This window comes from Canis lupus, chromosome 30 (genome assembly GCF_011100685.1).
Source record: "Canis lupus familiaris isolate Mischka breed German Shepherd chromosome 30, alternate assembly UU_Cfam_GSD_1.0, whole genome shotgun sequence".
NCBI lineage: Eukaryota > Metazoa > Chordata > Mammalia > Carnivora > Canidae > Canis > Canis lupus.
The window spans coordinates 22,390,200-22,403,015 of NC_049251.1; the positions used below are offsets into that span (position 1 = coordinate 22,390,200).

The 12,816-nt window shown below is 41.6% G+C and overlaps 1 protein-coding gene and 1 long non-coding RNA gene across 3 annotated transcripts in view; one reads left to right on the forward strand and one right to left on the reverse strand.

Annotated features, from left to right (window-relative positions):
• The window catches only part of ZNF280D (zinc finger protein 280D), a 293,874-nt gene extending 287,207 nt beyond the window's left edge, over window positions 1-6,667 (reverse strand). For both annotated transcript variants that reach the window (XM_038580505.1, XM_038580503.1), the window contains exon 1: window positions 5,908-6,667. The gene's annotated coding sequence lies outside the window, so the exon portion shown is untranslated. The remainder of the gene's footprint in view (window positions 1-5,907) is intronic.
• Window positions 6,668-6,915: 248 nt separating this feature from the next.
• On the forward strand, window positions 6,916-12,616 carry LOC119866898. Its single transcript, XR_005381700.1, has 2 exons — window positions 6,916-7,123; window positions 7,236-12,616. It is a non-coding gene; the product is annotated as an uncharacterized LOC119866898 (long non-coding RNA).
• Window positions 12,617-12,816: the final 200 nt, after the last annotated feature.

A 12,816-nucleotide genomic window follows, 5' to 3' on the forward strand; every position in this document is an offset into this window, starting at 1 on the left:
TAGTGGTAAAGACTAAATTGTTTTCCCCTAAATGGGAACAAAACAAACATGCCATTATCACTACTTGTATTCAACATTATACCAGAAGTCCTAGTCACTGTAAAAGGAAAAAGAAAAGGAAATAAATGTCGTTAAGATAAAAAAAAACAAAGGGGTGACTTCATGGCTCAGTTGGTTGAGTATCTGCCTTTGACTGAGATCATGATCTCAGGGTCCTGGAATGGAGCTCCTTTCAGGCTCCCTGCTCCATGGGGAGCCTGCTTCTCAATCTCCTTCCCCCCCCACACACCATGTTCTGTCTCTCTGTCTCTGTTGCTATCTCTGTATATCTCAAATAAATAAATAAATCTAAAAACAAAAAATCAAAAAGGAAGAATATTGTCCCTATATGCAAATTACTTGATTATTAATGTAAAAAATCCCAATGATTCTAGAAAACAATCATTAGAACCCATAAGTAAATTTAGCAAGGTCACAGGATACAGGGTTCATATATAAGAATCTGTTTAAAGCAAACATTAGGGCAGCCTGGGTGGCTCAGCACTTTAGCGCTGCCTTCAGTCCAGGGCCTGATCCTGGAGACCGGGGATCGAGTCCCATGTGGGGCTCCCTGCGTGGAGCCTGCTTCTCCCTCTGCCTGTGTCCTGCCTCTCTCTCTCTCTCCCTCCCTGTGTGTCTCATGAATAAATAAATAAAATCTTTTTTAAAAAATTTTAAAAAAGCAAACATTAAACATATATCATTATATACTAACAGCAAACTATTATAAAATGTAATTCAAAAATCCACTGTTTACAGTAGCACACACAAAAAAATAAAATAATTATGAATAAATCTAACAAAGGATCCTTTTTAAAACATTTTATTTATTTACTCATGAGAGTCACAGAGAGAGAGACAGAGACATAGGCAGAGAGAGAAGCAGGCTTCTCACAGGGATCATGCCCTGAGCTAAAGGCAGATAGACGCTCAACCGCTGAGCCACCCAGGCATCCCTAACAAAAGATCTTTATATTAGAAACTACAAAAGATAGTTGAAAGAAATTAAAGAATACCTACATAGAGAAATATACTATGTTCATGGATCAGATAATTCAATATTAACATAACAATTCTCCTCTGATACTGTGGTATTATTAAAGGATAGATATATAGATCAATGAAATTGAATACAAAGTCTAGAAAGAGACCAATAAATATATAGTCAATTTGACAAAAGTGCCAAGGTGATTCAATGGAGAAAGAGTCATTTTGGCAATAAGTATTGCTGTAGCAATTGGACACTGGACAGCCATATTAAGAAACAAACAAACAAAAAAGGACTATTGATCCTAAAGTCATGCCCTATGCATAAATTAAGTTGAATTGGGTCATAGTCCTACTCATAAAATCTAAAACTATAAAACTTTTGGAAAAGAACTTTAGAGAACATATTTGTGTCCTCAAGGTAGGCAAAGATATTTCAGAGAAGACACAAAAAGTATGGACTTAAAGGGAAAAAAATTCCATGCTAAAGTGTCAGCAGTTTTAACCATCATTGCTTTTGCAAAACAAATTAAAACATCAGTGCACAGAAAAAAGCAGATAAATAAAATCCTAAAGTATTATTCCAACCATTGTGACTCATGGACCCCCCCCCTAAAAATTCTCAGGCAATCCCCCCACAAGGATTCTCAGACCACACTTTGAGAATAGCTATTTTGCAGTAATTAAAAAGAATGAACTGTGGTGTATGCAACAATGGATGCATCATACAGACATAAAGTTGAACAAAAGAAGCCTGACACAAAGGAGAGCATACTGTATAATTCAATTTATACAATGTGCAAGAACAGGCTAAAGTACTGTATGGCATGAGAAGTCAGAATAATGGTTATCTCTGGGATGGGGAAAGGAGATTAAGAAAGTTCATAGTGGGAAAGGGGATCATCTGTATCTTTTTTTAAGATCTTATTTATTTATTAATGAGAGACACAGAGTGAGAGGGAAAGAGAGAGGCAGAGACACAGGCAGAGGGAGAAGCAGGCTCCATGCAGGGACCCCAACATGGGACTCGATTCTGTGTCTCCAGGATCATGCCCTGGACTGAAGGCAGTGCTAAACCGCTGAGCCACCCGGGCTGCCCTATATCTTGATTTAAGTGGTGGTTTGTATATTTTTTACTGTATGGATGTTATACCTCAATAAAAATATAAAAAGAATTTTATAAATAAGTTCTTAATCTTTAACAGTTTTATATATTTTCCCCCTTGAATTTATATTTCAATTCTTTTTCCCTTAAGAATATTATTCTAATGAAATATGTTTCTATATTTAAGTCTTTTACTAAGCATACTTCACTAACTAAACACAACAAAACCATAGGCATATTCTCAAGACAGTCAATTTTAGGGAAGAAGCCATAATGAAGCTGAGGATCTGAGAATTCTAGCTTGAGGATGATGGACCATAACATTGTTTTGGCATTTCATACCTTTATTGTTAAATACCTTTCATTCTATACTGGCTTATTTCACTAGAAAGTTTCTTAAAGGCAGGGGTGCATCTTGGATCTTCCATAACCCAAGATCTGACACATAGTAGGTGGCTCACTGATTCATTTTTTCATTCATTCATGCAACAAAAATTTCTTCAACATTTTATTTATGTTTAAGGCTTGCTAGTCTCTCTGCCTATAATGATGAGTGCTCAATAGGTTCCCATTGATAATTATCAGCTACATTTCAGAAAGAGTGTAATTCTCTTTTCTCCCAAATTCCAAGTATAGGTGCACTACCTGTCTTATTAACCCTGCTGTAAAAATGAGGACACGAAGACACTGAGATTAATTAACTGACTCGCTTAGGGTCATGCATTTCATCATGAGTCAACTGAAGATTGAAATCCTTACAGGTTCTTTTCTGGACTGAGGTGCTAAGGGAATTCATTCAGATTGACTAGAGTTCATATTTCATTTAAATGCTCTAATTTCATTTCTGCTACATCCACCTTCTTTGACTTGTATTTTAGGACCTGCAGTCTGAATTGGTTTACTTCTACTTCAGTCTCTGTCAAGATAAATTAGACACTGAGGGTCCTTGACACCATCTGAAGTAGAAGTGCTATTAGTTGAAAATACATAAGCAGTTTTATATTTCAACATAGTATAGAAATTCTTTGCAAAACCTCTTTTCTACTAAAAATGAAAGTGGGTATAATAAACATAGGTGAATTTTGAAAATGTTTAAAAAATTAAAATTTGATTTTACTATACATCCTCAGGTAAGCATAGCCAAAGGAAGGCAGATTAATAATAAATATTTTTATCTCCTGTCAATGCATCTAGAAGCCATTCTGTTGAATAAGATCTGGCAGGTTCCTGACTGTGAAGAGAGATAGGGTAACAACTCTGATGATACATAAACTTGTATCAGATACAGCCTCTATTTTTTGCTGTAATCATCCATCCATAGCCTAGACTACTCAGCCGACAAGACAAGTTATTAATAAAATGTACTATACCACAAGTGCATTGCCCTACATGGTGTTTATCTTGTTGGAAAGTGTAATTGTCTGAAACAATGGCCTCTGTGAAAAGATATGTTATGAGCTGTGTAAAGATCAAAATAATTTCAACTAATAGTGGGAGCTGTTTGTGAAGAATTAAAACATAGATTATGCTGCATAGAGTTAACAGCTCAGCCTTGCTTTTAAGGTCCCTGTGAGATAGCCTTGAATTTCATGCCATATCTTGTGAAGAAACAAAGATCCTCCACCAGAATGTAAACTCATCCAAGGCAGAGAATTCTGACTTTTTCGTCAACGTCTCCCTAGCACATAGTGTAGTCCTTGAAAAAAAAAATCAACATTTAATGCATGCTGAGAAAAAAAAATGAATGAATGTGAGTATAGTAAAGAAATGGAAAAGTTCCAGGTCCAAGCCAAGCCAATACCAGTTTTCCACCAGGTTGTGACTCAGAAAAGTAGAGTGGGATCCAGACTCCTAGAGACTAGTATTAGTGGAAAGGGTGAGGGTAAAATGGAAGCAGTCTGAAGTCAAGTAGCTGAGGATACCAAATGGCATTCCCATTGTGCTGGGGCAGATAGAGAAACCCTAGGTATAGAAAAAGGTAAAGCTTGTCCTTGGTCCCTACCTCTCCTGCCCCAGCCCGACTGGATAGGATCTGAACAAGTTCTTGGCATCTTTCAATCTAGATTCTTCTGGCACAACAAAAGGAGCTTCAGATCTCTTATTCTCACTGGTGAAATGCTAGGTTGGGACAGCCTGCAGGTAACAGCATGTGGCTTAGGGACCACTGTGAGGCGCTAAGACAATTGGCAAGGTCTTAGGGAGGTAGATGGAGTGCCAGATCCTCAAATAGAGCTGCATTACCTCTCCACTGAGATAGTAAAAAAAGAATATGAAGGAAGATAGAAAAACTTAAGACATGATGAAGGAGAGTAGATACAGAAATATTTTGAAGTCGAGGAAAGGATAGTTGAAGGAACCTGCTGAGGCCTAAACCACAGCCACTTTCTCTTGTATTTTTCTGAGGCAAAATTTGATGTTTGGATTATATCCTCCCACAAGCTCACAGAAAGTGATTTCTCTCCCCACCATGAGGGGTAAAGTATGTTTGGCATCATCCTTTTTTTTTTTTTTTTTTTTTTAACAAGCAGTTAGTTTAGGATGTGTATGTGACACAAGGGGACTGCCCAGTGGGACTCAGTTCTGTTAGAGGCCTCTAGAAAGGGCTATCCTTCCTTTATTATGAGAAAGAGAGAGACAAAGAAAGACAGAAGGAGGTGGGAGACAACATCCCCTTCTTTGCACGATGCCCTTACTGCATCAGATGCCAAAAATACAGGAGCTATGGTGCAGCCTTGAAGGGAGATGGGAGGAGAGAGTATCATCTGAGGATGGCAGAGCAGAAAGAAGAAATTCCCCTGGGTCCTCGATAACATCCTTGAGTTACTCAATTAACCAATAAAGGAACCACTTTCCTTCAAACCTCCTATTTTATGAGATAACAAGTTCCTTATCTTTCAAAAGCCACCGTGAATCAAGTTTTCTGTTGCTTGCACTTCTGTCGATAGCTTGATCTTTACTTGTAAAGGTGAGTGTGTGTGTTTGAATGTGAAATATGGGATGTGAAAGCCTGAAACTGATATTTCAGCTTTCCCTATAGCCTCTCTCCATCCTCTTCTCCACCCCCCATCCCTTCCCCTATCCCTTCCTACTGGACTCGGAGGAGGGCCAGGAGACACCAGACTGGATGCAGAAGGACCTCCCTTTTTATCAAGATTTAGTCTTTCCTAGCTGAAGCTCAGTGTTGTGCTCCTTCTTCACTAAGGACATGTTCTGTCCCAGGAAGCTCCTCAGTCACTCCAGGAAACAGGCTTGGGGGCGCGGGGGCATCAGTTCCACAGATGTACCCAGAGATATCTGAATCCCAAGCCACAGCTTAGGCTCAAATGAGGAGCCCCAACGCCAGCATCATTCTGTATCTACAGCTAGCAATTCTTCGTGGCCCTTGAACACAAGAGGAGAATAAAAATGGCCAAGACTTAGGGATGGGAATTGGCACAGACATGGGAGAAGGTCTGAGAATGCAGGAAATGGCATGGTTTTACCAGATTATAAGTCTTCTGAAGACCACTTAGCACCCAGCACAGAACACCGCAGCTACAGAGCTGGTCTCCCCACACATGTATTAAATTTAATTGAAATGACCCGTTGGCAGGCTGAAGGTCAAACGGCTTCCTTTCACAGAGTCTTCTGCTCAGAGAATGCCTTTCAACCATCACCACCACCACCACCACCACCACCTTCCCCCTCAAAACAAAACCTTCAATGTCTTCACCTCTGTTATCTATGTTTTATAATATACTTCGAGACAGGCAGCAGTAAGAATAGTTTTAACTTACCAGGAGGAAACGAAGACACAAAGAGATGATTTGAGTTGGCCACGGTCCCAGAGGGCATCCGTGGCAGAACTAGGATGGTCTCTAAGTCCCTGGGGGCTCTCAGGCCATTGTTCTGATGTCCCTGTGTGTAATTGTTTTGATAGCAATTTCCCTGGTTCTCTCTCACTAGCCTGCTAATCACGCATGTCAATCACATTCAGGACGGCCACAGGCCTAAGGGTCAGTCAGCCACGGTCTCAGGAGGACGTAATTCAAAAGGAAAAACAAGACACAATAGCGCACTTTCTCCTTCAAGCATGTATGTCAGCTGTGGCCTCATAAGTCTGGCCGTGTGTGCAGGACAGAGGGTTGCTTTTGCTTTTTTTTTTTTTTTTTTTTGGTCTCTTCCCGATGGAGAAAGGCTGTCTGGAGGGCTCTGACCACAGCAGAAAACCCAGTGAGCGACCCACCAGGGTTAAGATCCTCTTACTAGAGAACACTCAAGGAGCCTGCAAGAGTCCTGCACCCGCTCTCTGCAAAGACTCGGGAGGGACGTCCTCTTTCTTCCTCCTCAGGGAGTCTCTGTGGCCTCGCTCCATCTGTCAGGCAAGGCCGGACGGTGGGGCAGGCGTGGGAGCCTGGACGCACACGCTAGCGCCCTTCCCCTACGGCCCACTCGGCCTGCTTTTCCTCATTTCACTTTCACTTCAGAGCGCAGCAGCCGCGGCCCAGAGGACGGCGAGGTCCAGACCTGCGCCGGGCCGGGGCCGCGAGGCGAGGCGCGCGTGCGGCCCACAGGGCGCGGCGCGCAGGGGAGCGTGCGCGGGGCGGAGGCTGCTCGCGTGAGGCGCGGGTCCCGGAATGTGCGTGTGCGCGGCCCTCGAGCACCGCCCGCGCGGCGCCGATTGGCCGGGGGCGCGCGGCGGGGGAAGCCCTTGGCTAATCTCCTGCCACTCAGCCCGCTCGACGTCGGCGCCGGGGCCGCGGCGCGGCGCGCGGAAGGACAAATAGTCCCCGCGGCGGCGCCGCGCGCCCCTCCACAGCTCTGCTCGCCCCGCCCGGGGCTGCCGGGGCCCCGGAGGCCCGGGCGGCGGGGGAGGGGCGGTCTCCGCGGCTGCTCGACCCCCCGCTCCCCTCCTGGCGGCCCGATGAGTGGATGGCGCTCCCTCGGGAAAAGTAATTGGATTCCCGGCTCCCTGCAGCCCGGATCAGCGGAAATCGGAGGCTGAGCCTGCAGGTTGCCGGGAGTGGGTGGGGGAGAAGAGAGGCCGGGGAGCAGCCGCCTGGGAAGGAAACTTGGTGAAAGCCGCGCTCCGCCCTGACGTGTCGGCGTGCTTGTTCCTGCACAGGCCGCGGCGGCGAACTGGGCGGTGAGGAAGGACCCACGGAGACTACCCCTGGGGCCCCTTCCCTCCCGGCAGGTGACTCTTGCCCCTCCAAGTTGTCATCATTCTGAGAGTCACCTGGTTGCTGCTCTCCGGGAAGAGAAATAATCTGGAGCGTTTGAGTCTTTGAGCCACCGCCAGCCTCGTTTTTCTCTCAGAGCTCTCCTTGGAGCTAATGGAGAAAGAGCCCTGTCTGGGATTGGAGATCACTCTTGTTAACCGGGTAACTCCGGAGAAAATTACCTCCTCGCCAAAATCATCCGGGAAAGTATCTCAGGCCCTTGCTTCAGCAGTAGCGAACTTCCCTAAATTCTCTTTCCTCTGGGGAGATGGAGCAGAAGTGGGAGACTTCAGCAGAGTTTTTTGGCTGAAAGGAGAGGAACGTGCTAGGAATTTAAGTGACTAACTCGTCCCTCCTGCGAGTGTTTTTTCATCTTACTGTACTTCTTCACTCATTCATCTCCAAACAAGCTTTTATTGGGGGCTTTCTATGTGCCATTCTCTGTTGTATTCACCAAGGACACAAACGTGAATAAAACAAGTCCTTGCACTCATGGAACCTCGTTATAGTTCAGACAGTACATGGACAAACAAATAGATATACGGTATATTGTCGTGGAGCGATGAATGCCATGAGGACAAATAGCAGAAGGACAGACAGAGATACAGGCGAGAGTAGCATAGTTTTTAATACTTCAGGTAAATTGATCTAGAAAGGCCTCTTTGATGAAGTTAGGTTCTAACGGTGGCCTGAATGAAATGAGAGAGAAAGCCAAGCAAATGCCAGAGGGAGAGGAACTTTCCAGGCAGAGAAAAGAACAAGTGAAAGGCTTTCAGTGTTGGGTGAGCTTTAATTAGTGGGAAACAAGGAAGCCAACATGAATGCTATGCAATGAGCAGGAAAACAGTTGGAGATGGTCCTTCTGACTTCCTTATTCCTCTGTTCCCATCTAACGTGTCAGAACAATCATTCTAAATCTTCACCTTTAGTTCATCTCTCTTTGTGCATCAGTAATTTCATGGCTATATTTTCTATTCCATTCCATTTAAATTCTTTTGACTGATAGTCAAGCTCTTGCCCCAACCTAGTTCCATCTTAACCTGTGGACCATATTTCAATCTACTCCTTTAGTTCTAGTTAAGTCTGTCTCAAGTATATTCATGTTCATTTATTCTTGCATATTTTTGTTTATGCATCTCTCCTCACACAACTTAGTATTGATTCAGTAAGGATGTAGGGACATAAAATACAACTCACATTGGCTTAAATAGAAGAAGGAATTTATTGGCTCACATAAGTGAATAGTTCGAGATAGTTTTGTTAGACATCGCTTGGCTGAAGAGTTCAAATTATGTCATCAAGATGTGGATCCTTCCTGATATGTTACCTCTTTTCTCTGCTGTTGGCTTCATTCTCAAGCTCCACAAATGAAAAACCAGCAACTCTAGGTCACACTATCCTCACTACCAGCAAAGGTCAAGAGCCCATTCCTAAACCAATCACTGTTGCCAGAAAAAGAGATGCTCAGGTTGGCCTGGACTGATTGACAAGCCTATCCCAAAAGTTGAGTCTATCAGTAACACATGAATGGCACAAGAAGGTGATTTTAGGAAAAGAGGAACGGTGGATATGTCTTGGGTAATGAAACACACCCCTGTTCTTCTCCTGATGTCCTGAAACATTCTTCCACTACAATGCCTTCAAAAATGTTTATGCCTAGTCAATGCAATAATATTATTTGCTACCAAAAGTATACTCACTTCCTCCCCAAAGAGAGATGATCCAAATTCTCATGTAGTTACTGAAGATAACTCCCGAGTCCAGGACAGCAGGATAATAAGCATGTTTCTCTATTATACAGTAGTATGGTTCCTCAAGGTCTAGTAACCTAAAGCTACAAGATAAAATTAGCTACAAAATACTTAATACATAATGACAGAAAAGAACAACTACAACGGAAACTCATATTCAGAAAAATGACTAATGGCAAACACATAGTGGTCTTTGATTCATAGCATATATCATGCTGGACAGAAACACCAAGGCTTCTTACAATGAGAGAGGAGAAAGTTCTTTGATCAACACATCTGGCTGCCATATGTTCAACTATTGGAGAATCTCTCATCCATTGTTCCTCCATGCCATATCTGTAATGGACAGTTGGGAGTATAATCCTTCTAGGGACCACACCTCTTCAACATTCTGCTTCCTGATATAGTGGGGGTTGAAAAAAAACTTGTTATTACAGAGATAATTGGCTTTTACCACCAAATAGCTGTGATCCTCTTCTGTTATGTAGAATTGTTGCTACGAAGTAGCTGCATAGGCAAGGACTACATTTCCCAAGTTCCCCTATTAATCTTGGTAAATTTGTGCGATTAATTATCTCCTTAGGAATATTAGTGGAAGTGGCATGAATCACTTCTTGCCAATGCGGTTAAGAACTAGGTGTGCCTTCTATGGTTTCTTTTTCTTCCTCTGGCTACACTGAAAGGACTCTAGGACCCTAGAGGATAGTCGTAAGAGAGCCATGAGATGAAAGGAGTCTAGGTAGCTGAATGACCTTGTAGAATGCCACTTGATGATCAGAAATACTGATATTGGATTTTACAGCAGTGAAAAATAAACATCGGTAGTGTTAAACCAATCAAACTTTGCATTATGTGTTACAGCAGTTAGTAATAAGGCTAATTAACTGGCCTTTATTCTTCAGACTTAGGATTTCTCTCACCATACAATTTATGTATTTATTTTTTAAGTAGGCTCTATGCCCAGTGTGGGGCTTGAACTCATGACCCTGAGGCCAAGAGTCCCACCCTCTACAGACAGAGCCAGCCAGGTGCCACAATTTTCTTTACTTCCTACTAAGCTTCCAGTCTGTTTGCATCTAGCCAATTTTATGGGGGGAAAAAACTTCCAAAGCTGGATGTTATCTTAAGCTTCAGTCTTTGCATCCAGATTCTAATACAGGTATTTTTATCTTTCTGTAATTGACCTTGGTATACTCCTCACTTATGGCCTTCATTTTGGTTTCTGCCTGAGAATGAGTTGAAACAATAGCTACTGAAAAAAAAAAAAAAAAGAATAGCTACTAATTTTGCAGGGAGGGACATGGGCATAGTAGTGGTGCTAGAGGGAATAGAATTGGATAATTATTACCTTTCTAAGCAGGCAGGAATTGCTTGAGAGAGGCCTGGGTGTGTTCAGACTTCTCCCAAGTGCCAGTCTTTTCCACTTGCCTTCATTGGCATTAAAATTCTTTTGAGGCTTTTCCAACCCTAATGGCTCTAGATTATTGAAATTTCTGTCATATTTGATTGCAGCCTTTAGCAAAAATGGTCATTTATATCAAAGCAGTATTTTTTCCCCTCTCAGGCTTAGATAAATCAAATTCAATCCTAAACTTGAGTCTCTCTTGTAGGACCTAACTGAAAGCCAACATGCCAACATATAATAATTGGTGTACTCTAGTATCTGACCTTTTAGAAATATTTTTTTGCATTTCATACTTGTTAGGCACATGTTTCAAATTCTAGTATACAACAGGTGCCACTTTGCTATTGAATTCCCAGTCTAGTATAAATGAGGCCTCATCTGAATCAACTGATTCAACATTTTAAGCTCTTTCACTTACTAATCCCCACTTCTGGTACCAATTTGTGAATTGTTAAAGCTATTTTAGTTGCAGGTGACAAGATAAAAAAACACAAACTGACTTATACAAAAAGGAATATATTGGCTATTGGCTCACATAACTAAGGAACTAGTGATATATTTAGCTTAAGGCATAGCTTGATCCAAGGGCTTAAGCAATGTCATTAGAATTCTATTTTGTTTCATCTCTTGGCTCTGTCTTCTGTGTTGGCTTCATTCTCAGGCTCCATATGGTGGCTCCTGGCAGCTCCAGTTCACATAATCCTTACTGTTAGCAATCTCAGTGGAAGAGTACATGCCTTTTTCCCAGAAGTGCCAGCAATAATCTCCTTATATTTTATTGGCTTTGATTAGGGCATGTGACCAGAAGAATGATTACTCATGTTAAAAGTGGAGTCCAGTCTCCCAAAAGACATTAACTGAGAGTAATAGAGGAAAACAGGGTATGGTTATCAAAAGGGTGAATGCTGAGTAGCAAAAAAACCAATGTCTCTCATTAGATACCAATGTGTAGTGATCCCTAATTGCTTCACATGTGTTGGTTTTATCTCCTTCACTGGACTATAAGTCTCTCTGGAGCAGGATCATGTATTATATGTCTTAACGGTGCCAGCCCAGCAGGCAGTCCTTAGATACTGGCTGATTGATTGCCTCTTTGTGTAACACTAAAGATGGCACACCAAAGAGGGTAAAAAGAGCTTAATAAAAGAATGATTTATAGAGATGTGGGAAGGGTTAAGGGAACCAACTAGCAATGGTAAAACGCTTAACTGGTAACAATAAGACTTAAGCCTGAAGGAGCAAGGAACTTTTAAGAGTAGTGTTTAGAAGAGGATGTCTGACAAACGCTGAGACTATAAATAGAGAAATGCAGCCACTGCCAAATGTGGCCCAGGAGGGGACTGGGGAGTAAACACTTTTCCTCTTTTACCCGACTCTCCAAACTTCTTTTGGTACCTCCCATTGGCCAAACCCAACCAGATGTATAGGGCTTGGATGATACAGTCTGTAGAGATCAGCCTCCAGTATAGAACAAGACAGATAGGATGAAAAATGGATCTGGAGGAGCAAGTGGAAAATAACCAGGACATCCTTGTTATGCTCCTTAGAGCAACCCTCAATAAAAACTATTCCTGTCTTGAGAATGTTAACCATATAGCCTGATTTACCAAGAAAATATAATTTTATCTTTTCCAATACATTTTAAAACATATAACTAATGTAGTTTAATTTTTATAGTATTTTAAGGCTTTAACATTCATGAATTAATAAAGCATGAAAAATCTTTTGTTAGCCTATGTAGTTAAAAAGCTATCATTATTGTATTTATATGGAATTCCTCAAGAATATTGTACCTGGTAATCCATCAGAAAGCCCTGGGACAGAACTTGTCAAATAGTGACAAATTTGATAAATGTTTGATGATTTGAAGAATGATTAAATGAATAAATTAGAGCATTTAGAGTCTATTCTAAGTGGGAAACTAGATAGGCTCTCCTTGTTAAATGTTGAAGCTAACTATATAACATATACCAATCCTGTCTCTTAAAGTCTGACTCTGGCTTCTTAGCTGTTGATCAAGTTCTTATCTCGTGGAAAAGGGAACTGCAATAAATTTTGTCAACCTTTAGAAGTAAGAAGTTTTATAATTAACTGTCATGCTAATAAACTCACTATAAAGTCCATTTCAGTTAAGGACTATCATTTTTTTTTTCATCTAAAACTGGGTTTCCTCATGAAATTGTCATTTAAATGTAAGAAAAATAAATATGTTTGCTTCAGTACATAAACTGGCATTATAAAATATCAGTCCAAACTGTTTCTTTAACAGATTTTAGTTAAGCCAAAAATGCACACTTCTATTCTTTGGCAATCTCATGTATGTAGGCC